The sequence below is a fragment of the Sus scrofa genome, chromosome 7 (assembly GCF_054392235.1).
Source record: "Sus scrofa isolate SSC_HxYL_T2T_F1_AM1 chromosome 7, Sscrofa_HxYL_maternal_Yorkshire_Landrace_v2.0, whole genome shotgun sequence".
In the NCBI taxonomy this organism is placed as follows: Eukaryota; Metazoa; Chordata; class Mammalia; order Artiodactyla; family Suidae; genus Sus; species Sus scrofa.
This window is the reverse complement of record NC_139389.1, coordinates 39788287-39813386: the sequence shown is the minus strand read 5'-3', so window position 1 is coordinate 39813386 and position 25100 is coordinate 39788287. Positions and strand designations below refer to the sequence as shown.

Here is a 25100-nt window from a genome sequence, read left to right as displayed (position 1 = left end):
AAAAAAAAAAAAAAAAGAATTAGCAATTAAAAAATAAGAAACTCTGAAAGATGAAAGCTCTCCTCCTAAGATCGGGAACAAGGCAAGGATGTCCACTTTCACCACTTCTATTCAATTCTGCACTGGAGAGTCTACCCAGAGCAATTAGGTGAGAAAAAGAAAAGTGATCCAGATTGGAAAGGAAGAAAACTGTCTCTACTGGCAGATGCCATCATCTTATATATAGAAAATCCTGAGAAATCTACTTAAAAAAAAAAAAAGCATACAAGATCAATATATAAAAATTAATTTCCACAACTAGCAATGAAGCAGTAAGTCTGAAAGTCTAAAGTCTATCTAGTAAGAGTCCTAGAAGTAGAAGACAGAGACACTGAAGGAAAATAAATTGCAGAAAATTTCCTGGAGATTCCAAAAGACTTGTCTTTGACTAATGACGGCTCTGCAGAAATCAAGAAGACAAATATATAGATACACCCTGCTGATATGTCTGAACTCCAAGAACAAAGAAAATTCTTACATCGTTCAGAGAGGGGAAAAAAACAGATTACTTATAAAGGATTTCAAACCCAACTAACTTAATTATTCATATTGAAACATGGAGCAGTCTTCAAAATTCTGATTCTATACTCAACCAAGCTATCGATCAAGAGGGAGGCATGGAGACACTGTATGCTGCTGGCAGGAATGTAAAATGGTGTGCCACAATGGTAAACAGTGTGGTAGTTCCTTAAAAAACTAAAAATAGAGGAGTTCCTGTCATGGCTCAGTGGTTAACGAATCCAACTGGGAACCATGAGGTTTTGGGTTCGATCCCTGACCTCGCTCAGTGGGTTAAGGATCTGGCGTTGCTGTGAGCTATGGTGTAGGTCGCAGACTCGGCTTGGATCCCATGTTGCTGTGGCTCTGGTGTAGGCTGGGGGATACAGCTGCAATTAGACCCCTAGCCCAGGAACCTCCATATGCCATGGGTGCAGCCCCAGAAAAGGCAAAAAGACAAACAAACAAAAAAAGAAGCCAGACACCAAAGGTACATAATATATGATTCCATTTATATGAAATGTCAAAAATAGGGAAATTCATAGAGAAGGATAGTAGATCAATGATTACCAGAAGTGGGTGGTATCAGGATGATGGAGGGTGGTATTGGGACCCACAACTAACAGGTATAGGGTTATTTTGAGGGTTGATGGAAATGTTATAGAATTAGATAGTGGAAACATAGTAAATATACCAAAAACCACTTAAGTGTATATGAATTTTACGTGAAGTGCATCTCAATTTTAAAAAGCTGGAGTTCCCACTGTGGCCCAACGGGATCAGGAGCATCTTGGGAGCACTGGGACACAGGTTCAATCCCCAGCCCAGCACAGTAGGTTAAGGATCTGGCATTGCTGCAGCTGTGGCTTAGGTCAAAACTGCAGCTTGGATCTGATGCCTGGCCCAGGAACTCCATGTGCCACAATGCGGCCAAAAAAAGAAAAAGAAAAAGAGAGGGAGAGAGAAAAACTGGTCATCCTGCCTCGTGGCTCAGTGATTCAGAATCTTGTCTGTCCGCGCCCCGTGCCCTGCAAGGCTGCCTGTCCCTCCCCTGCACATCCATGAGCACTGGCGCTCTGGCTGCTCACCCCCCCCCCCACCGCCCCGCTTCCCAACTTCTGCCTCACTGCACCCACGCCTTTCCTGGCGGCTCTCCACCACCCACTCAGACCTACTCTAGACTGTCCAGAGGTCAAGACACCAGCCCCCAGAGTCACCCCAGAGGAGCTGCCCAATGACCAGGACTGCGGTTACTAGCGTGTGTCAGCTGAGGGATAGGGTTTCACACAGGAGCTTAATCACAGCTCTGCAGTGGAGGAAGGGAGAGGAGCAGTTCAGGCTCTGAGGGCACGGGCAGGAAGCTACCCTGCCCTGCAGCCCAGCGGGTGTCTGCCAGGTCTCACCAGGGCTGGGACCCACAGGAAAACAAGTATGATCCAGTCAGGTCCACAGGAACGCGCAGCTCAAGGAAATCATCCTGTTTAGCGTGAATTCCCAGCTCCACCCTATGTGCAGACCAGAGAGGCCCAGAAAAAAGGCTGAGGGGCCAAGTCCCCCTCGCCCTCAGGGCTCAGAGAGGCTTCTCCTCACCTGCTGTCAGAGGCCCCATTTACGGGGTAAGAAGTAATGGGGAGGCGAGCCCATTCCTCCGGGAACAGCCCGGCTGCCTTTCCCCCCAGCTCGCAGCTGCTGTTCCAGCACGGAATCTGAGCAGGCCATTCTGAGGATGCTGGGCACACCCTCCCCAGGCCTGACTTCATGCCAGATCCCCCCCCGCCCCGCCTGCTGCCCAGGTAGGTGCTGCAGAGCAGCCGCTGGCATAATGTGTCACAGGGCACGGTGGCCGGGTGTGCCAGGCCTGCCAAACCACCTGGCCTGGGCACTGCCGTGGGGAGAGCAAAGGTTCATGCAAAGAGCAGAGCCTGGGTGGAGGAGGGTGTCTCATCAAGACATAGTTCCTTCTCCCCCATTTCTGGCCCATGTCCGGGCCCCTTATATCATCTCCAGGCCTGCTCCTGGCCATCTCGCTTGCTGTCTCGGCAAGAAGTCCCCACAGCCACCTGCTACTTGCCCCCAACATCCAGTTTCTTCTCACTGCTTCAAGACCCAGCCCCCCTCCCTGTCACTCTTCCCAAGACCCCACCCCCAGCCCAAGCACGACCCTTCCCATCCCTATTCTCTTATGTTTTCTGAGTTCCTGAGAAGTTCTCCCTAAAAGCTATGGGGAAAAAACCCTTTAGACTGGAGGCAGTATCATTTTCCAGGTTTGTAGGGAAGGAAAAAAAAGACAGAGGGTGGGTGGGGATAAACGTGGATGGGGAGAGGCAGAGCTCACCTCATGCACCACTCTGGCCTTACCCTTTAAGCAACTACACCAATGAACACCTAAATGGCTCTTCCCAAATGCCTCCCTTTGGGCAAATGCCTTTCTCTGCTCACTCACAAAGGGCAAGGAAGGTCAGGGAGCCAAAAGAGAGACACAACGAATCTACTGGCAAAATGGAAAGGGGAAGTCACAACGCTGAATGTTAAACAATACACCATTTTTTTAAAAAAAAAAAGAATAGGTATATACAGTCATAGTAAAATATCAAAGAACACTGACCCTGGCTGGTGAGAGATCGGTGCCCAGTTTTGTCACCAAAAAATAATTGATAGATGAATGAAACACAGACCAAAATTTATATCAATCACTTGTGAATGGTGTGATTATGCATGACTTTTATTATTTATTTATTTATTTATTTATGGAAGTGTAGCTGATTTGCAATATTACACTAGTATCAGGTATAGGGCATAGTGACTCTTTTTTTTGCAGCTTATATGCCATTATAATTTATTATAAGATAATGGCCAGAACTTCCTGTGCTTATCTGTTTTACACATAGTAGTTTGTATCTCTTAATCCCATACCCCTAATTCATCACTGCCCCTTTCCTGCTCCACTTTGGCAACCACAAATCTGTTTTCTAATCTGTGAGTCTGCTTCTGTTTTGCACACACATTCATTTGTATTATCTTTTAGATTCCACATATAAATGATGTCACACAGTGTTTGTCTTTGTCTGACTTATTCCACAAAGCATGATATGCTCTAGGTCCATCCACACTGCTGCAAATGGCAAAATTTCATTCTTTTTATGGTTAAGTAATATCCCAGTGTGTGTGTGTGTGTGTGCGTGCACGTGTGCGTGCACACACACACACTATTCTTCTTAATCTATTTGTCACTGATGGGCACCTGGGTTGCTTCCATGTCCTGGCTGTTGTAAATAGTGCTGCCATGAACACTGAGGTGCATGTATCTTTTTGAATTAGTGTTTTCATTTTTTCTGGATATAAGCCCAGGAGTGGAACTGCTAGATCATACAGTAGTCTATTTTTACTTCTGTGGTGGTTTTCTGTGTTTAGTTTTGTTTTTGGGGGGCTCCACAGCGTATGGATCAGGGATCAGATCCAAGCCACAGTTGCAACCTATGCTGCAATTGAGGCAACACCAGATACTTAACCCACTGTGCCAGGCCACGGATTGAACCTGCATCCCAGCGCTGCAGAGTTTCCGCTGATCCCATTGCGCCACAGCGGGAACCCCTATTTTTAGTTTTTTGAAGAACCTACACACTGTTTTCCACAGTGGATGCAACAATTTACACTCCCACCAGCAATGTACTAGGGTTCCTTTTTCTCCACAGCCTCGCCAACACTTGTTATTTGTGGACTTTTTGACGACAGCCATTCTGATGGTTGTGAGGTGATACCTTGATTTGTATTTCTCTAATAATTAGCGATACTGAGCATCTTTTCACGGATGTCTTCCTTCGAAAAATGTCTACTCAGGTCTTCTGCCCATTTTTTTTGGCCATGCCTGAGGCATGTGGAAGTTCCTGGGCAGGGATTGAACCCGTGTCAAGGCAGAGACCTGAGCCACAGCAGTTACAATGCTGGATCCTTAACCTGCTGAGCCACAAGGGAACACCTTTCCGTTTTTTGTTCAGGGTTTTTTTTTGGTTTTTGTTTTGATATTGAGTTATATGAACTGTTTGAATATTAACATTTATCAGTCATACCATTTGCAAATATTTTCATCCTGTCAATGGTTTCTTTTGCTGTGCAATAGTTATAGGTTTAATTAGGACCTATTTATTTTTGTTTTTATTTCTTCTGCCTTAGGAGACTAATTAAAAAAAAAATATTGCTACGATTGTTGTTAAGAGTATCCTGCCTACAGTCTCTCTTTTTTTCTTGTGTTTTTTTAGGGCCGCGGGTGTTTCCCAGGCTGGGGTGTAATCAGAGCTACAGCTGCCAGCCTATGCCAGAGCCACCGCAACACCAGATCCGAGCCGAGTCTGCAACCCACACCACAGCTCACGGCAACACCAGATCCTTAACCCACTGAGCGAGGTCAGGGACTGAATCCACAACCTCATGGTTCCTAGTCGGATTCATTTCTGCTGCGCCACGACGGGAACTCCCTACATTCTCTTCTAGGAGTTTTGTGTTTTCAGTTCTTACATTTAGGTCTTTAAACCATTTTGAGTTTATTTTCGTATATGGTATGAGTGATGACTGTCTATCACTGTCTTACATGTGTTGTCCAGTTTTCCCAGCACCACTTGCTGAAGAGACTGTCTCTTAGCCATTGAATGTTTTTGCCTCCTTGTCACAGATTAATTGACCAAAGGTGCGTGGTGTATGACTTTTCTTCTCAATTCCTATCTATATTTTCTAATGGTCTATAATGAATAACCATTATTTACATAATTAAAAAATTAAAAAATAAATTCTGGAGTTCCCGTCGCGGTGCAGTGGTTAACGAATCCGACTAGGAACCATGAGGTTGCGGGTTCGGTCCCTGCCCTTGCTCAGTGGGTTGACAATCCGGCATTACTGTGAGCTGTGGTGTGGGTCACAGATGCGGCTCAGATCCCGCGTTGCTGTGGCTCTGGCGTAGGCCAGTGGCTACAGCTCCGATTGGACCCCTAGCCTGAGAACCTCCATGTACCACGGGAGCGGCCCAAGAAATAGGAAATAGACAAAAAAATAAATAAATAAAATAAAAAATAAAAAAATAAAAATAAATTCTGGCCATTGGTAGCATCTGATTAATTCCAAAGCCCCCAAATACAAATTAGGGTTAGGGTTAGAAAAGACAAAGGTATCTTTTCTGAACAGCTTGCCACCAGCAAGCCCTCCACTAACACTCCAGGCCCAATCAGCCAGAACCACCTGCGGTGTCTGCATCTGTGGGACCCAGGCCCCAGCCCCTCCCTCCAGAGCTCACACCCAAAAGCCAGAGCCTCAGAAAGGTACAAAAGCAAGAACAGGGCTGGGGGCTACTGACACCTTCAGGCTGGACAATTCCTCACCTCACCTGGCTGCCTCTTCCAGGGCCCAGGCAGGGGCTGGTGGGTGAACTGCAGGCAGCTGCCACACATTTATCCTGCGAGGTCCCGCAGGCAACCACAGGCTGCAGTCAACACCTGCTCCAGCCAGTGCTCAGAGGCCAAGAGGAGGACAAACAGTCCAAGTTCTGTTGAGTCCAACCAACGTTTACTGACATCCAGCTAGGGTGCCGGGTGCTGAGGGGCCAGAGGTATGCTAACAAGAAACCATCGACACTCAACAAGCGTCTCTTCTGTGCCTTTATGTGTAATTTTATGAGCAGTTTTAATCCTCACGTCTCCCTGAGGGGTAGGGTCTATAAGGAAGCCTTCAAAGGACAGTGACTCGCCCAAGGCCACCAGTGGAGCCAGAACTTAGTCTCGCACAGCCTGGCTCTTAACCAGGTACCCCATTGTCTCTCAGAAACAGCCAGTGAGCTGTGCCACAGGTGACTTCCTGTTCTGCTCCAGGGGAAAGCACCCTCCCTTCTGAGAAGCCAAAGCAATGAGTGTGGCGGCCCCTCTGCCCAGGACCCCTGTGCCTACAGCTGGGCGGAGGAGAGGCCATCAGGGCAGGCCAGGGGCACAGCCCCCAGGGCCCAGCTGAGGCCACCACCGAGACCCACCTATGCCCGCCTCTTCGGATTCCCAATACCTTCCCTGCACCCCAACCCCAGCCTCCAGCCAGGCAGTGGGAACAGAAATAAATACAGCTCTCTAAAAATAAACCAGGGATGGCAAGGCACAAGAAAGGAGAAAAATGTAATGCCACTGCTGGATTGAGCCCAGTAAGTCCGGCTGGTCTAGGAAGGGCCCATGGCGCTGAGCAGGACAGGCGCCAAGCGCCCCAAATCCCCTTCCGCTTCTGCACACAGCCTACACGTGTGTACTTGTGCCCATCTGCACACTCCTGCAAAGCCCAGGTTAAGGTGACATGAGCAGAGAGAGCAGAGTCACCAGGTTCTTCTCAGTTGCCCCACTGGGGGTCTAGTAAGGCTTCCTTCCTGCACCTCTGGCTTGGCTCCAAAGGGCTCAAACCTCAGCTCCATCATTTGTCAGCTGTGTGGCTCGAGCGAGTTGATCAACTGCTCTGATCCTACACTTTCTCACCTGTTAGATGGGAATACAGATACCTACAGCTTGCAGGCTGCTGGGAGGGCGAGCCGGCTCATCCACGGTGCAATGCCTGGCCCAAGGGAGAATCTGAACAAAGGCAATCCCTTCCTCCCTTTGCTCCGTATGGGCACGTGGGAGCATCTTCCGGCTCTCCTCTCCTCTCCCCTGGTGAACACCACAAGTGGGCTGATTAATCACATGGCGCGGTGGCTGTTTTTGGCTCCTGCAAGTCCCTCTCACCCTACGTGCCCGGCCCACTAGCTGGCTCATTATTTCAGACGGTTCCAGGGGGCTTGCTCACTGCCTTGGAGCGGATCCAGAGAGGCGCTAAGCACAGCCATTCTCAGGGCTTCCTCTGCCCACTGACCTGGAAGGAGACTCTGCAGGGGACCCCAAAGCCTGCCAATGCTTTGCTTCTGTTCAGTGACCAACGAGAGACTCCGCTGTGCTCGAAAGCAGGGAGTGTTCTCTGAAGCTGATAACAGTCTGGCCAGTCCAGCAGGTCCTTTCCAAACTGGGAGCATTAGATCTGGCCAGTCACCCTTCGATGGGGAGGCCCTGCTGTGTGGTGATCAAAGACACCAGCTTCAAGCACCTGGGTTCAAGTCTCAGCTCTGCCAAGTGGTATATTAACTGTGCAGCTCTAGGCGACTTTCCTAGTCAGTCTGAGCCTCTGCATTCTCATCTGCAGAAGGGGTACAGTGATTTCTTACCTCTCAGAGTTGTGTGGATTAAACAAGGTGATGCATATAAAGAAGTAGCACAGTGGATTCAACACGAGAGACAGATTTTACTCAGCTACCGGGTACCTACTGACTTCTGCAGGAGTTGGAAAGGGGATTTAGACGCAGGTTAGCCCGGCTCTTGAAGAAGTCACAGTCCAATATCAGAGGCTAGCACATGGGCAGTAACTCTACCATAACATACCGCGGCAGGTGCCAAGGCAGTAAGGTGAGTAAGAGCCTTACTAGACCCCCAGGGGAAGAAGTGGGGAGAAGGAGGCAACTAAGAAAAACTGCCAAATCCCCAAATCTCAGTTGTCTCCCCTGAGCCCCACCCAAAGGGTGGGGCAACAACTAGGAAGTGGATCCTGGAGGAAGCTGTCAGCTTCAGCATCCTTCTGTGATGGTCTGACTGTTCCCCATGAAATGACTTCCTGGGCAGGGCTCTGGTGCAGGCCAGTGCCAAGGCCACTCTGTGGGGCCATGCAGGCTGGCCATCCAGTCACCCTTCCATCCAACAAGTGCCTGGTGAGCATCTCTGCCCATCAAGGAGTTGGTTTCTGGGGAGATCTTTTTTTTTAATTTATTTTTTATTGAAGTATAGTTGATTTATAATGTGTTAATTTCTGCTGGACAGCAAAGTGACTCAGTTATACACATATATAATTCTATTTTATATTCTCTTCCATTGTGGCTTACCCCAGGATTCTGAATATAGTTCCCTGTGCTCTACAGCAGGACACTATTGTTTATCCATTCTAAATATAATGGTTTGCATCTACTAACCCCAAACTCCCAATCTTTCCCTCTCTCACTCCCTCCCCCTTGGCAACCCCAAGTCTGTTCTCTATGTCTGTGAATCTGTTTCAGTTTTGTAGATAGGTTCATTTGTGCCATATTTCAGATTTGGAGAGAAGGTCTTTGATGGTGGCTAATGAACACCCATCAGGACGGGACGTGACCGTGCAAGGCAGGCTGCTCCCCTGTGACTCAACAAGCTCTGTGACTCACAGAGAACAGAGGATGGATGGACTGGTTCTGTCTCATGATGGAAGCAGAAAGGATGGCAGCATTCAGGCTGCAGTCCAGAGAGGAAGCAGCGTGTGGGCAGAAGCCCTGTGGGTGCTGGCACTAGCTCATGAGAGGCACTCTCCAGTTACCCACAGGGTGCCCAGGGTGGGGGTAAAAAAGTGAACTGAAAACACATGGCCCTGGTAGTGCAGGAGATGATGAGGCTACTCTAGGCTTGCCGGAGACAGAGGCAAGCCTCAGCCTGAGTGCAGATAAGCCTACTGGGTCAGGCAATGGGCTAGAAAACAGACAAAATGTATTTCTTTTGCTCTTTCTTCTTTTTTTTTGCTGCAACTGCAGCATGTGGAAGTTCCCAGGCCAGGGATCCAACCTGCACCACAACAGTGACAATGCTGGATCCTTAATCTGCTGTACCACAAGAGAACGCCAATAAAATATATTTCAAAAAAGTGATATACTGCAAGGATTATGAAATGCAAGTTGGAAGTAGGTACTATAAACACAGCGGGGTATTAAGATGCCAAAAGGAAAAGTCATAGGTGTCGCACACTGTAGTAGAATATAAACAGGGCTGGATTAATATAATTTTGATTAGATGCAGTCTGCAGTTTGGGAACTTACTTATCTAATGATTTTCACCTGGGCGACAAAAATTATGATCGGTCAATTTGTTTACTACAGAAGATTTTTCATGTTTCGATGACAGTCAATTTGGTGCCATTATTTAAAGCAAGTTCTGGTCAGAGTCACCTAGGATTAACCATGAAATTGGGAACACAGGCACGGCAGATTTAATCCACAGAGACCGTCTGTGCCGGCCCCTGGATGACATCGAAGCTGACAAAATGTCCCTCTGGAAAGTTGCCAGAGCACCAGAACTGCTATGGGGTCACTATCCATCGAGCTTCCTTGAACCTTTGAAACCTGATGCTTAGAAATCCAAGCAATATCGCAAAGCCTCGAGGAGGCAGCATCCTGAGGTGTGGAGCGGCCACTCCGGCGAGTGGGAGGACCCGTGTGGCTCAGCGACGTGGGGCAGCTCACGTGCTCCGTCCTCTTGCTCCTGCAGCCCCAGCCACCTGGCGGAGCAATGGGGGAGGCAGGCCGTGGTGCAGCTCCTGGCAGCGAGGGGCAGGGAGACCAGGACGCTGCCAAGAAAGCATTTTAGGTGGGCAGCTGTGGAGGCCTCGTGGGGCAGAGGAGGAGGGTGAGGGAAGAAGTGAGGACCCCCAGACACCACACCAGAACTACCTGCTGAGAAGAGCCAACCTGCCTTGCTAGGCGCAAAGCTCCAGGCCCACAGTGACAGTGGAACTGCTTTTGCTATTCAGAAAAAGGCTGCTTTTCCCCCTCCTCTAACACTTTAAGCTGACTGTGTTTACCCACTGCTATTCCACAGGAATGATGTGACAAATACCCTACAGAGGAGAACTGAGGAACAGAGACACCAAGACAGAGAGGCGGCGAGAGGACGGAGGGCGGGCGGGCCACGGGAGGAGATTGTATAGTACTTCAGGGTCAGGGGCCATCTGACCCCTAATCTCGTCTCTGAGCTCATCTTCTACTCCCTTCCTCCCTCACTCCCCCAGCCACCTGACCCCTGACTCTTCCTCTAACACATCAGCCACGTGCCGGACCCAGGGCCTTTGCACTTGCTTTCTATCTGCCTGACAGATTCTTCCCACACATGGCTCACCTTCCTCTTTCAGCTCAAATATTACCTTCTCAGCGAGGCCTACCTTAAGCCCTCTTTGAAACTGCCATGACATCTTCCTACTTATTATTTTTCTTTTTTTGGCTTTTTTAGGGCCGCACCCACAGCATATGGAAGTTCCCAGGCCAGGGGTCAAATCGGAGCTACAGCTGCTGGCCTACATCACAACCACAGCAACAGCGGTATCCAGGCCACATCTGTGACCCACACCACAGCTTATGGCAACACTGGATCCCTGACCCACTGAGCGAGGCCAGGGATCGAACTCACATCCTCACGGATTCTAGTCGGATTTGTTTCCACTCCTACTTCATTTTTCAATATAGCATTTCTCACCATGGGACATGCTATTTACTTAATTCTGGCTCCTTCCCCTTTCCCCACAATTATTAAGAGAGCAGGAAATGTGTTTATCTGTTTTGCTCACTCCTTCATCCCCAGTGCCTAGAAGAGAACCTGGCACATAGGCGGCACCCAGAAAACACCACTGCCTGACTGGAAGGAGGGGAGTGGTGGGAAGATGGACCTGGAGCATCAAGTACTCCTGATCTGAGAGAAGGTGTGGGAGGAGTTCCAAAAGCGAGGATCGGATGGCGTCTGAGGCCTTCTCTTCTGCTCCCAAGAACCCCTAAGAGGTTCCCGCAGGGAACGCACTGTCTCCAATATTAGTCTGGAAAAAGGAAGGACAGGCTTAGACTTTCAACTGCCATGAAAGGGATGCTCTAAGGCTGCCTTAAAATAAAAACGAGGATCAGCTACGCCACCACCTGTGCTTGGAGGCGGATGAACCCTGTAGTCGTTTCCTGTTGCTGCTGTAACAAACTACCACAAACTCCCTGGCTTAAAACAAAAGATTTATTCTCTTAGAATTCTGAAGGTCAAAGATCCAAAATTAGTTTCACTGGATGAAAATCAAGGTGCTGGCTGGGCCGCACGTCCTCCTATGGGCCCGGGGGAGCGCGTTTCCTCGCCTTTTCCAGCTTACAGAGCAGCTTGCCTTCCGCGGCCTCTCCCTCCATCTGCAGAGCCAGCAGGGTAGCAGCCTGCTGCAGGGACCACACTGCCCTCTCTCCTGCCTCATCTCCCATTGCCTCCTCGTCAAGGGATACTGTGATCACACCGAGCGCCTACTAGGATAATCCAGGAGAATCCCCACCTCAAGATCCTTAACTTCATCACATCGGCAAAGTCCATTTTGCCATATAAGGCAGGAGCCGGAGAGCCCAGGGGCTCTGGCCTGGATATCTTTGGGGGCCATCACCCACCCACCAGCACAGAAGACGGGGCTACAAGAGTTTGGAGGAAACACAGTTCAGACCTGGTCGACATGAGAGAAGAGCCGGACTGGGAGTCCTGGCAAGGCCCTGGTTCCTTCTTCTGTGGCTGCATGCCATTAGCTAGGGAGCAGGGGATTATTTTCATGCCACTGAGCCTTCTGGCCCTTGGAGGGCCTCCTTAGAAGAGAAGGGTAGTTTTGTCTTCTCCAACCTCAAGTTCCCAATGGACTGCTCAGAATGCACTCAGAGTTCCCTTGTGACACAGCGGGTTAAGGTTCCAGCACTGTCACTGCAGCAGCTCAGGAGGCTGCTGTGACATGGGTTTGATCTCTGGCCCAGGAGTTCCCACATGCTGCAGGTGCAGCCAAAAATAAAAAGAAGAGGAATACATTTGGGACGCACATGCTGAGGATCGACGGGGGAAGCCAGCGGGATCTCAGGACTGTCCTAAAGGCGTTTTCAGGAGGGGAAGAGATGGTCTGGGCTAGAGGAACGAGCTCAGCATCCAGAACAGCAGGTGAGCTTTCCCCCATGAGACTTGCCTGGGGAGGAGGGTTCTGAGAGACCACTGGGGTCTGGGGAGAAGGGCTGCAGCGACCCCAGTGTCAGATCAGCTGCTGACGTCTGACACCAGGACGGCCAGGTGACAGTCCACGTGCTGCAGGATACCAACGCTGCCCTCCATGGCACCTCTGGGAGCTACAGCCAGGTGGCTTCTGCCCAGGCACCAAAAGACTTGGAGAAGCAAAGCAGGAGAGACACAAGCACTCTCAGAGACGGCTTTACTCTTAGGCCACGGGCCCTCTGCTGTGCACACATCATGCGGCTTCTCAGAACAATGTGAACGATTTCACTCCTCCCCAAAGCCCTCCAGGGCCCAGTGTGGTGACTGAGGAAGATAAATTCCCACTGTGAGAACTGCATGCTCATCTTACTGGTTTTACTGACACACTGGTTCACCAGTGGACCCAAATGGCTAGAAATATCTATTGGAAAATGACAGAGCTGTGGTTCTTAACCAGGGGTGGTTCTGCCCCAGAGAGGACGTGTGGCAATGTCTGGAGACATCCTAGGTTTTCTCACTGGGGGCGGGGGGGGGATGCTATTGGCATCTGGCGGGTAGAAGCCGGGCACAGTGCTCAGTGCCCTATCACACACACAGAGCCCACACATGTTACCGAGCCCAAGATGCCTGCAGCACGGGGCTGAGCCCTGTGCGAGAGGAAATGCAACAGGAGGGGACGAAAGTAATGTGAGGCTCACAAACAAGGGCTGAGGGAGGCAATGGAGAGAAACGGAGGAAAAGCGCACCCGGCTTGCTCATTTCACAGGTCCTGGCAAGTTCAAGGACAGCCTGTTTGTGAGCAGAGTGGGTCTGCAGACTGGTGTGTCCGCAGGGTGGCCTACCTGGCTCCTGCCACCCAGGCCGGGAGCGCCAAGTTGGCCTGTGCCTCCACTGGAGCAGGAGCCAATCTTGCCTCTGAGGTCATGATTCTGGATGAGGGACGTGCCAAAAGCAGGGATAAGGATCGAAGTTATAGCAGATTACCAATGAAAGCAACGAAAATCTTTAGGTGTTTAGGTACTGTTAGTATAATAACACAGAAATGCACGTAAACGTGAGGTCGCTGTCCCATAACACCTGGGAGCCTCTCCCTTCAGTATCCACCTCCGGAGAGCCCTCCTTCAAAGCTGTGACACCATCAGCTGTGGATCACTTGGTACCCATCTCAGGAGAGTCACTGAGATGACGACAAGGCCAGGGAGAGGCGAGGCTTGGGAGATGGGACTTGAAAAGGGCACAGCACCACGCAGAACACGGGGACCCGCCTGACACCAGGTAAGACTCCCCTCCCAAATCCCGGCACCACCGCCCGTGAGTCAGGGCAGAAACCAGCTCAGGAAGGATGTTCCCGGACTCGTCACCCCAGAACCCGGCCCAGACAGACCAGCACCAACCAGCTCGTTAATCAAGTCATGACCCCACTGGCTGGGAGCTCGGAGTCATGCCCCGTCTGCCCAGGCCCAACACCACACGCTCCCCTGGCATCTTCACAGACAGATCGACGGAGGCAAAGCAGGGGCCCGGAGGGCTAAGCCTGGGGAGCCAGGGCCCCAGGGACCAAGGAAGGCGCCAGCTCCCTGCCCGCTCTGGAACCCACATGGCCTCTGCTCGCAGACGGAGCAGCAGCTCCTCTGGCTCATCCTTCTCATCCTCCTCCAAACTCTCTGCCGTTTCCCCCCCTGCAACCCCATTCTTCCCCTCTTTATCCCTCTACGAAGCATTCTCTACCTTGTCCCCCTTTCTTCTCACTCTTCTCGCACTTCTTCACCATCTGTGATACTGAAACTGAAATGTATCTGAAACACCGTCAGTGGTGTTACACGGTATTTTTGTTTGTCTGTTTCTGGCCATGCCCGTGGCATGTGGAAGTTCCTGGATCAGGGACTGAACCCGCCCCACAGCAATGATCCCAGTCAGATCTTTAATGGCTGTGCCACAAGGGAACTCCTCAGTGGTGTAACATGAAGCTTTATCTTTCCTGCTTTTTATCTGATAAATTATGATTAAGTTTTTTGTTCATTTTTTTTTGTGTGTCTTTTTAGGGCCATACCTGTGGCATATAGAGGTTCCCAGGCTAGAGGGTGAATAAGAGCTGCAGCTGCTGGCCTATGCCACAGCCACAGCAACACAGGATCCGAGCCACATCTGTGACCTACACCACAGTTTGTGGCAACAGTGGATCCCTAAACCACTGAGCTAGGCTAGGGATCAAACCCATATCCTCACAGATACTAGTTGGGTTATTAACCCACTGAGCCACATTGGGAACATGATTAACTTTTTAATGTCTTGACAATAAAACCTAAATTAGGAGTTCCTGTCGTGGCTCAGTGGTTAATGAACCCAACTAGCATCCATGAGGATGCAGGTTCAATCCCTAGCCTCGCTCGGTAGGTTAAGGATCTGGCGTTGCCATGAGCTGTGGTGTAGGTCGCAGACACGGCCTGAATCCCTCATTGCTGTGGCTGTGGTGTAGGCCAGCGGCTACAGCTCTGATCTGACCCCTAGCCTGGGAACCTCCATAACCTTCCGGTGCAGCCCTAAAAAGACAAAAAAAGAAAAAGAAAAAACTAAATAAAGCTGCCTTCTAACATCTGTAAGCCCTTGTAATGTCTGGTGTATCAGCATCCCTAAGTGGGGGTGTGTGTGTGTGTGTGTGTGTGTGTGTGTGTGTGTGTGTGACTCCACCCATGCTCTGGGTACTTAATCTGTGTGGCTGAGAGTTCGAAATCAATCATTTTAGGAGTTCCCATTGTGGCGCAGCAGAAACAAATCCAACTAGGAACCATGAGGTTGTGGGTTTGATCCCTGGCCTCGCTCAGTGGGCTAAGGATCTGGCGTTAAACAGATCTGGCGTTTAAAAAAAAAGGGGGGGGGAGTCATTTTAACAACAACCAGAGGAACTCAGTTTCTATATGAGGAAGAATTTCCTTACACTTAGTCCACTGCAGTAATCTCTGACCTAACCTCTTCACCTCCATTCTCTCCCCATTCATCCACCTTTTTGCAGCATTAGCATAATCACTCCTTGCTCTAAAACTGTCAATCGCTACCTACTGCCCAAAGAACAGAGGTTCACCTGCCATTTCAATGGCCTCTATCAATTAGGAATTTCCAGAGTTCCCTTTGTGGTGCAGCGGAAACAAATCCGACTAGGAACCATGAGGTTGCAGGTTCGATCCTTGGCCTCGCTCAATGGGTTAGGGATCTGGCATTGCTGTGGCTGTAGCGTAGGCTGGCAGCTGTGGCTCTGACTGGACCCCTGGACTGGGAACCACCATGTGCTGCAGGGGCGGCCCTAAAAAAAAAAGCAAAAAAAAAAACCTAGGAATTTCCTAACAGTGGTTTCCAGGAATGGAAATAGTCAGAAAATGCACCTTTGTCCTGGAAGTATCCACATAAAGGACAGGCTACCTCACATAAGAGATGCTAAAAAGAAGTATTCGCTGGTCTCCAAGGAGGCCTCTCTCCCTCCCAATGAACCATCTGACCCGGTGTTCACACCCTCTGAAGTCCTCCCCCTGGATCTGGACTGGTCCTGTGACCTAGAAAACACAGAGGAAGTGACACCGTGTGACTTCCCCAGCTAGATCATCAGAAACTTTGCTGTTTACGCCTGGATCTCTCACACACTCGCTCTGGGGGGTATGTCTGCTCAGAACAGCTGCCATGCCGTGAGAGGCACAAGGCACAGGGACAGGCCACACGCAGGCACACCAGTCAACAGCCATCACGGAGCGCAGCCGCATGAGTGGGCCAGTGTGGACGCCCAGCCCAGCCCTCGGATGACTCCTGCCTGGCCTCCACCTGCCTGCAGCAAACTGAGACCCCAGGAAAGAGCAGCCCCACTGCGCCCAGTCATCCTGCAGAACCGTGACAGACAATCAAATACCAATTTCACTTAAGACTGTCCTAGATAAGCCAATTAAAAACTAACTGTATTTGGAGTTCCCGTCATGGCGTGTCGGAGGTGAATCCAACTAGGAACCATGAGGTTTCGGGTTCAATCCCTGGCCTCGCTCAGTGGGTAGGCCGGCAGCAACAGCTCCAATTAGACCCCTAGCCTGGGAACCTCCATGTGCTGCGGGTGTGGCCTGAGAAAGACAAAATGATGAAAAAAAAAAAAACTGTATTAAATCACGACCCTTGATAACTTTTTGTCTTTTAAATCCTTTTAAATATTCTACATAACAAAATAGAAGCTACATGACTGCTTCAAGAAAAAGCAATTGTGCCAGTGTTTCAGTTGTAAGCTAAACAGCCACTTTTCTCATGAAACATCATTTTTACTTGAAAGGAAAGAATAACAGACAAATTATAATTATTTAGACTTGGGTTTTCGACAGACTTTTTCTTGAAAATGAATGAAGAAAGAGTGCCGTTATGAAGAAGAAAACCTGACAGCATGTTACCAAAGATAAAAAGCAAGCTTTTGAAAGAAAATTCAAATTATGGAAAACGTGTACCCACTCTGGTGAGCTTCCCAGCTTCCCAATGCTTGAGGGCTTTTTCGATGAGATCAGAGGTCTTAATATGATTTACTAATATTGAAAATGAAATGTGTTAAGATCTGTATAACTAAGTGAACCAGCATTTCCCAAAGCAAAAGATCCAGCCAAAGTGCAAGATGGGCCAATGGATTTTAATGTCACCAAGAATGAAGAGTTTGTTGATAAGGTGTCAGAGTCCACATCCGACCGACCTTTAAGAACCTTCCACTTATTCAGTCTGGGTAGAGTATCAAAGAAGAATATCCACAATTACCTGTAAAAGCTATTAAAATACCCCCCTCTTTCTCAATTATGCATCTGAGTGAGGCCACATTTCCTTCATGTCCTTTAAGTAAAACAACATACTTTGAGAGACTGAACAGAGACAGTCATGAGAATCCAGCTCTCTTCTACTAAACCAAACGTTAGCAAAAACGTAAAGCGATGTCACTCCTCTCAACTTTTTGATTTTGGAAAATAGCTATTTTTCATCAAAAATGTCGTTTATGACAAATGTAACAGATTTAGTATTATTATAGTGAATGAATATATAAATTAGTAATTTTTAAAAACTGCCTCAGTTTTAACTTCTAACATGGTAAACCAAGGTGGTTCTTGGGGTCCTTGACAATTTTTAAGAGTGTAAAGGGGTCTTGAGGTCAAAAAATTTGAGAATCGGAGTTCCCATCGTGACTCAGTGGTTAACGAATCCAACTAGGAACCATGAGGTGGCGGGTTCGATCCCTGGCCTTGCTCAGTGGGTTAAGGATCGGGCATTGCCGTGAGCTGTGGTTAGGTCACAGATGTGGCCTGGATCTGGTGTTGCTGTGGCTCTGGCGTAGGCTGGCAGCTACAGCTCCGATTGGACCCCTAGCCTGGGAACCTCCATATGCCACGGGAGCGGCCCAAGAAACGGCAAAAAGACAAAAAAAAAAAAAAGTTTGAGAATCACTTTACCGTATTCTAAAGTTGACTTCAAAATAAACCAGTTTTCTTTCAAGGCCCAATCAGACACTCAGCTTCTTCGGGGACAAAGCCAATCCTCAGTGATGACCTGCTCCTCCGAATGAATATCCTTGGTCAGCACCATGTTTTTAGGACCCACTGACTCACTAATATTTAAGAAAGCTTTTTTTTGTGTGTGTCTTCTCTCACCAACTAGGTTCCATTCACTTGGGCCACAGGGACAGGCAAGGACCACATGTGGAACCATCTGTCACAGTACCTGGCCCAATGAAGTGCCTCAGATGGGAAAGACTAAGGTGACAACACCAGTTTTTGAGATTAAAAAAAAAAAAAAAAAAAAAAAAAGCTGACGAAGTTATAGGCTCACCTTTGCCAGTGGAAACTACCAAAGAAAACTTCTAGCTGGGACTGGGAGCTCGAAACCAAGGGGTGCCCTAGACGGCTGACCCCTGACACGGACAACAGCTGCCACCGTTCATGGCTAGCTGCAGTGAAACAAGCGACAAAGCACGTCAGGTCAACCCAGCAGCTCTCCCTGCTTAGGGGAACTGTGCATCTCCTCTCCTCTCGGGGAACCTCCAGCCTCCCAAACCTGCTTCTTCCCCTCACATGGCCTTCAGAGGAAGGACTTGGGATGGCCTGGGGAACAGGAGGGGCCTCTGCCCGAGGTCTTCCTGCAAGACCCACAAACAGCCCGACCCCCACAGGCAGACAGACACAGGGGCTCAGCACCCTGTTTGGCAACAGGAAAACCCTCAGGGTGTTTAAGGCGGAGAAAGGGAAGTGAAGCTCGTAAACAGCTACTGGAACCACTGAACTTGAGAGATTAAAACAAACCAGACAGGAGCCCCCTGTTTCCCCCACCCTGGCCCACAGCCTGGCTTCCCAGACAGTTGGGACAATGAACGTCCAATTCCCCTGAGCTCCCGTCCTGAGAGTCTATAAAACCTGCCAGGTGTCTGAGAACAAACCGGGAAACAGCAATGGAACCGCGAGCACTGTTGTGACTCTGGTGAGGACCCGCTACCTCAGCGGAGACGGAGGAACAGCGCCATGTTCATGCCCAGCTCTCGTTCATATGTGTCAGCAAACCACCGACCCACGAGATGGGCAGAATCTGATTTTTTACTATCATCCTTTTCTAAGTGCTTAGGAATGTACCTGGCCTACAGCAGGCGCTCAGAAATCTTTGTTGCATAAATGAGATGATGGACACCATCTTTGTGGCCTGGCACTCACACAGGCGGAGAAGGAAGTCTGTACATGTATTTACTCAACAAGTATTTATTGAGCATCTCCTCTGTGCCAGGTACTGCCCTATACACAACGGGAAACAACACGACAGGAAACAAAATAAGTCCCCACCCTTGAGGAGTTTGTTTCAGTAAAAACCAGTAAAGGTGAAAATCTCAGCGCCACTCCCCCAAATCACGTAGGCCACAGACACTCAATAATTATTTAAGAAGTGCCCACTCTGTGCGAGTGTTGAGTACAAGTGCTAAGATAGGCCCCTGGGATCTGGGACTCAGCCCTAGTGAAATTATTTTATCTTCTAGGCAAGAATCCTAAACCTGGGATGGGTCTGCCAGTTGTCAGAGGCCCTGGGCAGGATTACCTCTTTGGTGCATCTGTCCTCATCTGTCGGTGAACAGCAGCCACTGTGTGAGTACCATGTGCATACCCAAAACACCACACGACGCTGCAGGATAGAAAGAAACCCAACAGCTTTAGCTGAGAGGTGCTAGGGGTCAGAAAAGCAGCTCTGATATGCTGTCATTAAACATGAGGGTTCCAAGAGGGCTCCTAAGGCAGCTGGCTCCTCCTCTGTCCCTCACCCCCCGCCCCCCAAGATGCTGTGATTCTGAGCCTGAGTCAGCAGATTTTTCTCAATCCTGGAAGTAGTCTGCTCACTTCCAAGTAAGCAGACACTGCCTTTGCTGATCCTACTGGGGTGGGGCGGAAGGAGCTGGCGAGGTGAGGAAGAAGCTGGGGCCCAACAAGCCCCAGGCGTGGCAGCTCATAAATGGAGACGCCCTGATTCATGCTTGATTCCTTGACCAAAGCCCGGTGGAGACAGAACTGAAGTCACACCCCAGTCACCAGCCTCTGAGCTCAGAAGGCCAAGAATCACATGCCAGGAAGAAGATCCACATATCCGAAACCTGATGCCAGAGGCCGCTTCCTCCCTGCCAGGCCCAAGCAAGTGCAGCTCTCCTGACAGGGCAGCATGCCACTGCTCCAGGGGCTCCTTTCTCGGGACCCAAAGGCACAGAAAGAGGGCCCCAGAGTTTAGCTTCCCAGCCCGCAGGTCACAGCTAGGAGGTGAGTCTTGGTGACAGAACGGAGTTGAAGCCTTTCCAAGCAACAGGTCCAGCCCCTCCTGAGAGGCCGCCCCACCCCAGGACGTGCCAGGAGTCGCAGGCCCTGAGGACAGCTTGCACAACAGCCAGGACAGCTGCATTCTATCCAAAGAGGCTTACTAGCTTCCCAGGCCAGCATCCAACAGGGGCCGTCCTCGCCCCAGGCCCTGGGGGACGGGGTCTGAGGAACCACAGGTAGGGCTGGCAGGCTGAGTGAGGGCAATTCTTCCCCCATGGGGTGATCTATCTCACAGCAAAGGAGGAGGAAAGCAGTGGTGGAGAGGCAAGGAGAAAGGCAGCCAAACAAAAGAGCAGTTCATTAAACTAAGGAGGTGACGGGCTACACCACCTACAAGGTTAGGTCGGGGGTCTGTCTGTTCACACCTTTGAAAAAGAGAGGCAGGCTGACCCCAGCCAGCTCTGCACAGGTCACCGAATGGTAATCGATAATGACGACGACCCACACAGGTGACGACCAGGTGGACAAACTGCAAGAAGCTATCCAGCCAGGGCTGCTGGTGCCCAAGCTGCTCCCCAAGGACCAGGCCTGACTGCCTCTCAAGCCCTTCTCACCTGCCACCTCGGGGGAGGGCTCTACCCAGGGGTCCCAGACAGAGCAGCAAACTGCCCAAAAGAGTCAGGTAAGTAAAGTCCCGAGGAGCCAAAGGCTGGACAACATTACCACCAAACACACAAGCCCGACTTCATCAGAATGACTCATTAAAGCCCCAGAGGGATGTTTTCCATTGGAACGGGGGAACCCTTTTGGTCCATTCTGCCCAAATCCCCCCCCCCCAAGTGCTGCTGAGCAGAGGACCCCAAGGGTCAGTGCAGAGGGGGCTGGCTCAGCCATCCACGAGCCCCTTCCTTTCACAGAAAAGGGTCTGCACACAAGAGGATTCCAAAACTTTCAAGTCTGGCCTGGCCAGTTCAGTTGGCTCTCGACCACAGCTCCTGAAGGCTGCCAATTCTGAGTCCAGTTCTGGCTCAAAGACACAGAGCATGATCCTCAAAAGAGGAGACCTAGAAACCCAGAGCCGGGGAAACAACCGGCCTTCACTTGCAAACGTGAGAGTGGGTCATGCTTTCCGAATCCTCCAAGATCAGGACTGGGCAGAAACAGAGCACACGTTATTTCCTGAAGATCTCTCCAGGGGACCAACATCAAATAAAGGAGTTCAAGCTTTCGGCCCCCCAAGAAGGTTAAACATCCAGATGCACCACGAAGGTGGTGGGTTTTTCTAGCCCCAGAGAGGACCATCTCTGTGACTGGAGGCAACTCAAATTCCTGACATGTCCAACTAATGCAGCCCCACAACCTGCCCAGACAGATATTGACCTGACACCCTATGCTACGCCTGGGCAAAGGGAACACAACTTTAGTGGCAGTCTCCTGCTTGGAGTGACAGGCTATCAAGCTCCCAAGGAAAAACGGAGGGAGGAGAACCTTCAAGAGCACCTGCTCAGGGACTGACATTAGAAGCCCCGACACATTCAGTGGGTAAGAGATGGGCAAGAAGGAAAAGTCAGCAGGTAGTCTGAACCACCAACAATAAAAGGGACAAATAGCTGCCAGCCCCAGGGCCATCAGGCTGGCAATCTATTTCAAAACTCAAACAGGAAAAAAAAAAAAAAAAAATGTTCTGGAGCCAGTACAGAGGAAAAAGGTTGAAGACCACAGGCATTCTCTGGGGCATAGCTTCTGGAGACTTCTTTTAGCTCTTGGGATGGGGTACAGGGTGGAGGGTGGGAGTGAGGGCAGAGACAGGCTGGGGTATCATGACTTAAATGTATACAGTACATCCAGAGTGTAAAGCCACAAAGCCCTGCTTCCTGGAAGGGGAAAAGGGTTGGATAAGGCCTCCAGCTACCCCTGGCACAGGTCCAATTCAGCGGCCAGTCTCTCCTCAAGGGTTCCTGGAAGTCAACAGACCCATAAAGGGGAAGTACTAGAGCTGAGATTAGAAGAATGGTCTACAAATTGGACATGATCCTTGATGCAACGCCCCAGTAAATTCTCCCACACAGACATACCTGCTATTTACCGCTGACATTCAGTCTCTTACTTCAATCGCGGGCTGAACACCCCCGCCCCCAAACCATGACTCTCAACTGCAGGTCAAAGGAAAGCAAAGTTGTATTTGGAACTAATGCTTCTCCCAGAAGCAGAGGCAAAGAACTGGGAGGGAAGGGAGACGGGTGTCAGGAATGCAGGGGACAGGGCTAACTGGAAGGAAATCAGAGAATGAAGCAAAAACAGGGCCTCTGGGGGCAACCTGGGTAGGAGGGGCGTAGGTTGACTGGGATTGCAGACACCGGCTGAAAAAGCCTAATACCGCGAAGAAGACGACGGGGAGCTTAACACCAGGTAAGGAAAGGATAAGGATGGGAAAAGAGAGCAGACTGAGAGAGCAAGGATGGGACGACAAAGGCAGGATAACGAGGGGTCAGAGATGATCTCCGAGGACACCCTGGGTAGAGAGGGCGACTGATTTGGGTACCAGGTAAGGGATGAAGGAAGAGCCTGGAGGCAAGGGTGGGGAGTGGGAGAGGACCTCCAACCTGAGACCCAGCTCTCAGAACACAGAAGTGGGAGGAGACGGAGTAAGAGGCCCAAAGAGGGGACACAGAGTGCGGGGTGCGGGGGGGAGGACTGGGGGGAGGCCCGCGGTTCAGGCTTAAACAGGGATGGGCGTCCAAAGCCTGGGGGCACCGGGTCAGCAGAGCGGGGCGCCTGCAGAGCAACTAACGACCGTGGACCGGCGGGGGGCCGGAGGCAACAGGAAGCAGCTGTAGCTGGGTCCAAGGACCCCTGCGGCTCCCCTACCCCACAGCCCGCCGGGCCTTGCGCTCCAGCCCCGTTGCCCGCCTCAGCTCAGGCCTGCTGCTTCCCTCCGCTGCTTGCCTATCCACTTCCCCGGATCCAGACTGACCTGACTTGGCTGCCCCCCGCGCCACCGCCACCGTCCGGCAGGCTCCGCAGGGTCCTCCGGCCCCTGCCAAAACTTTTCCCATTAATCCCAGCTCCGCGGCGGCCGTGGCGTCACACGCTGCGCGGTCCAGCCCCGCCCCCGCCAGTCGACGTCATCGCGCAGCTCGTCCCCTCCCCTTTCCCCACGCCCCCTTCCGTCCGGACCGCGGCCAATTACCGAGCTTCTGGAGACTCCCCTGAATCACCACTCCGCCCACCGCACGCTGCCCTGGGTCCGCTTAGAGCGCCCTCTGGTGCGAGCCAGTGGCGCGGCTGCTGGGGGAGGAGCCGGGGAGGAAGCGCCAAGGCTAGTAAAACAGGTGTGGCAAATATCACAAAAGGGAATTTAAAGCTGGAAGGGAATTTAGAGATTATCTCGTACCATCTCCTCATCCTTCCAGTGAAGAAACAATCCCAGAGAAGCTACGTGACTTGCAGTGAGAAGCAATGCTGAGGCTAGAACCTGGATATCCAAATTGGGTATCCAGATTCTCCTGGAGGAAACTGTGCTGCCTATAATTTTCACAAAAGGGCTTCGCTCCCTCATGAGGCTTCTGCAACTAGAAATGTATGGTTCTGGACTTCTTACCTGTCTTCCTATTTATTTAATATGCTTGCTCGCCTAAATGGGGAACATCCTCCATACTGTTGTAGAAAATTATGTCCTCGATTTGGCGGGGTGGGGTGGCAGGTACAGCATGCGAAGTTCCCAGGCTGTGGATCAAATCGGAGATGCCGGGATCAAACTCACATCCTCCTGGATACTAGTCGTGTTCGTTTCCACTTAGCCACAAGGGAGACTCGCTATTCTTGCTTCTTAACGATGGTCTTTTGTTTTGGTTTGGTTTTGGGGAAGGGTTTTTTTGGTTGCACCTGCAGCATGCAACCCGGCCAGGGATGGAACCCAATCCACAGCAAGTGACCCAGGCTGCTGCAGTGACAACACCGGATCCCTAACCCACCGCTCCGCAAAGGAATGCCTGCTTCTTTTTTTTCTTCTCTACTTTTTGAAATGAATGTACACTACTTTTGTCATTCAGATGTTAACCTCCTTGCCTTTGATATTGAAGTAATGGTTTGTAGAAGCCAAAGCCTTCCCTAAGATTTCTGCAAATTTCTGGCAGCTTTCAATTCTAAATCTCTCTGTCTCCGGGGCTCCAGCTTCTGCCAGGCTGTTGCAGTCACACGGTTCAGAAATGTCCAAATGAAACTTAGCCCTTCCCGAGAACTGCCCACACCTCTTCCCACACAAAACATTCATGGGTAGAGAGTTTAGGATGCCCCCAGCCCTGGGGCATAGTCATATGATGCACTGCAAAGTTTATTTTTATTTGTTTGTTTTTTGTTTTTTAGGGCCACACCTGCGGCATATGGAAGTTCTTAGGTGAGGGGTCAAATCAGAGCTACAGCTGCTGGCCTGCGCCACAGCAATGCCGGATCCTTAACCCACTGAACAAGGCCAGGGATTGAACCTGCATCCTCTTGGATCCTAGTCGGGCTTGTTAACCGCTGAGCCATGAAGGGAACTCCTGCAAACAGTTTAAACTCACACTCCTGACATTCTTTTAAAGTTCTTTCTGTACCCTCCTTTGAGGTTTTATGACTGGCTCTTTACCCCTTAGGGCCTGGCCTTTTCCCAAATTATTACCTCTTCTCCCTGCCCCATCCTTCTCTCCTCTATCCCATCCTCTCTGGAGAAAAAAAACCCAAATTCTTCCAGCTTCCCATTCAGGAAGAGGCATTCTAACCATTTATCTTTTTTTTTTTTTTTTTTTCCTCTTTGGCTGCCCTGAGGCATATGGAGTTCCCAGGTCAGGGATTAGATCCAAGCCACAGCTGCAACCTACATGCAGCTATGACAACACTGGATTTTTTTTTTTTTTTTTTTTTTTTTTTTGCTTTTTAGGGCTGTACCCATGGCTAATGGAAATTCCCAGGCAAGGAGTCGAATCGGAGCTGGCAACACCAG

The 25100-nt window shown here is 50.3% G+C and overlaps 1 protein-coding gene across 7 annotated transcripts in view; it reads right to left on the bottom strand.

Annotated features, from left to right (window-relative positions):
* PPARD (peroxisome proliferator activated receptor delta) overlaps positions 1-23223 on the bottom strand; it is a 72584-nt gene extending 49361 nt beyond the window's left edge. For 3 of the 7 annotated variants that reach the window (XM_084966733.1, XM_084966732.1, XM_005665910.4), the window contains exons 1-2: positions 23094-23182; positions 19416-19499 (exon numbers count right to left, since the gene is read on the bottom strand). The gene's annotated coding sequence lies outside the window, so the exon portion shown is untranslated. 7 annotated transcript variants of the gene reach the window in all.
* Positions 23224-25100: the final 1877 nt, after the last annotated feature.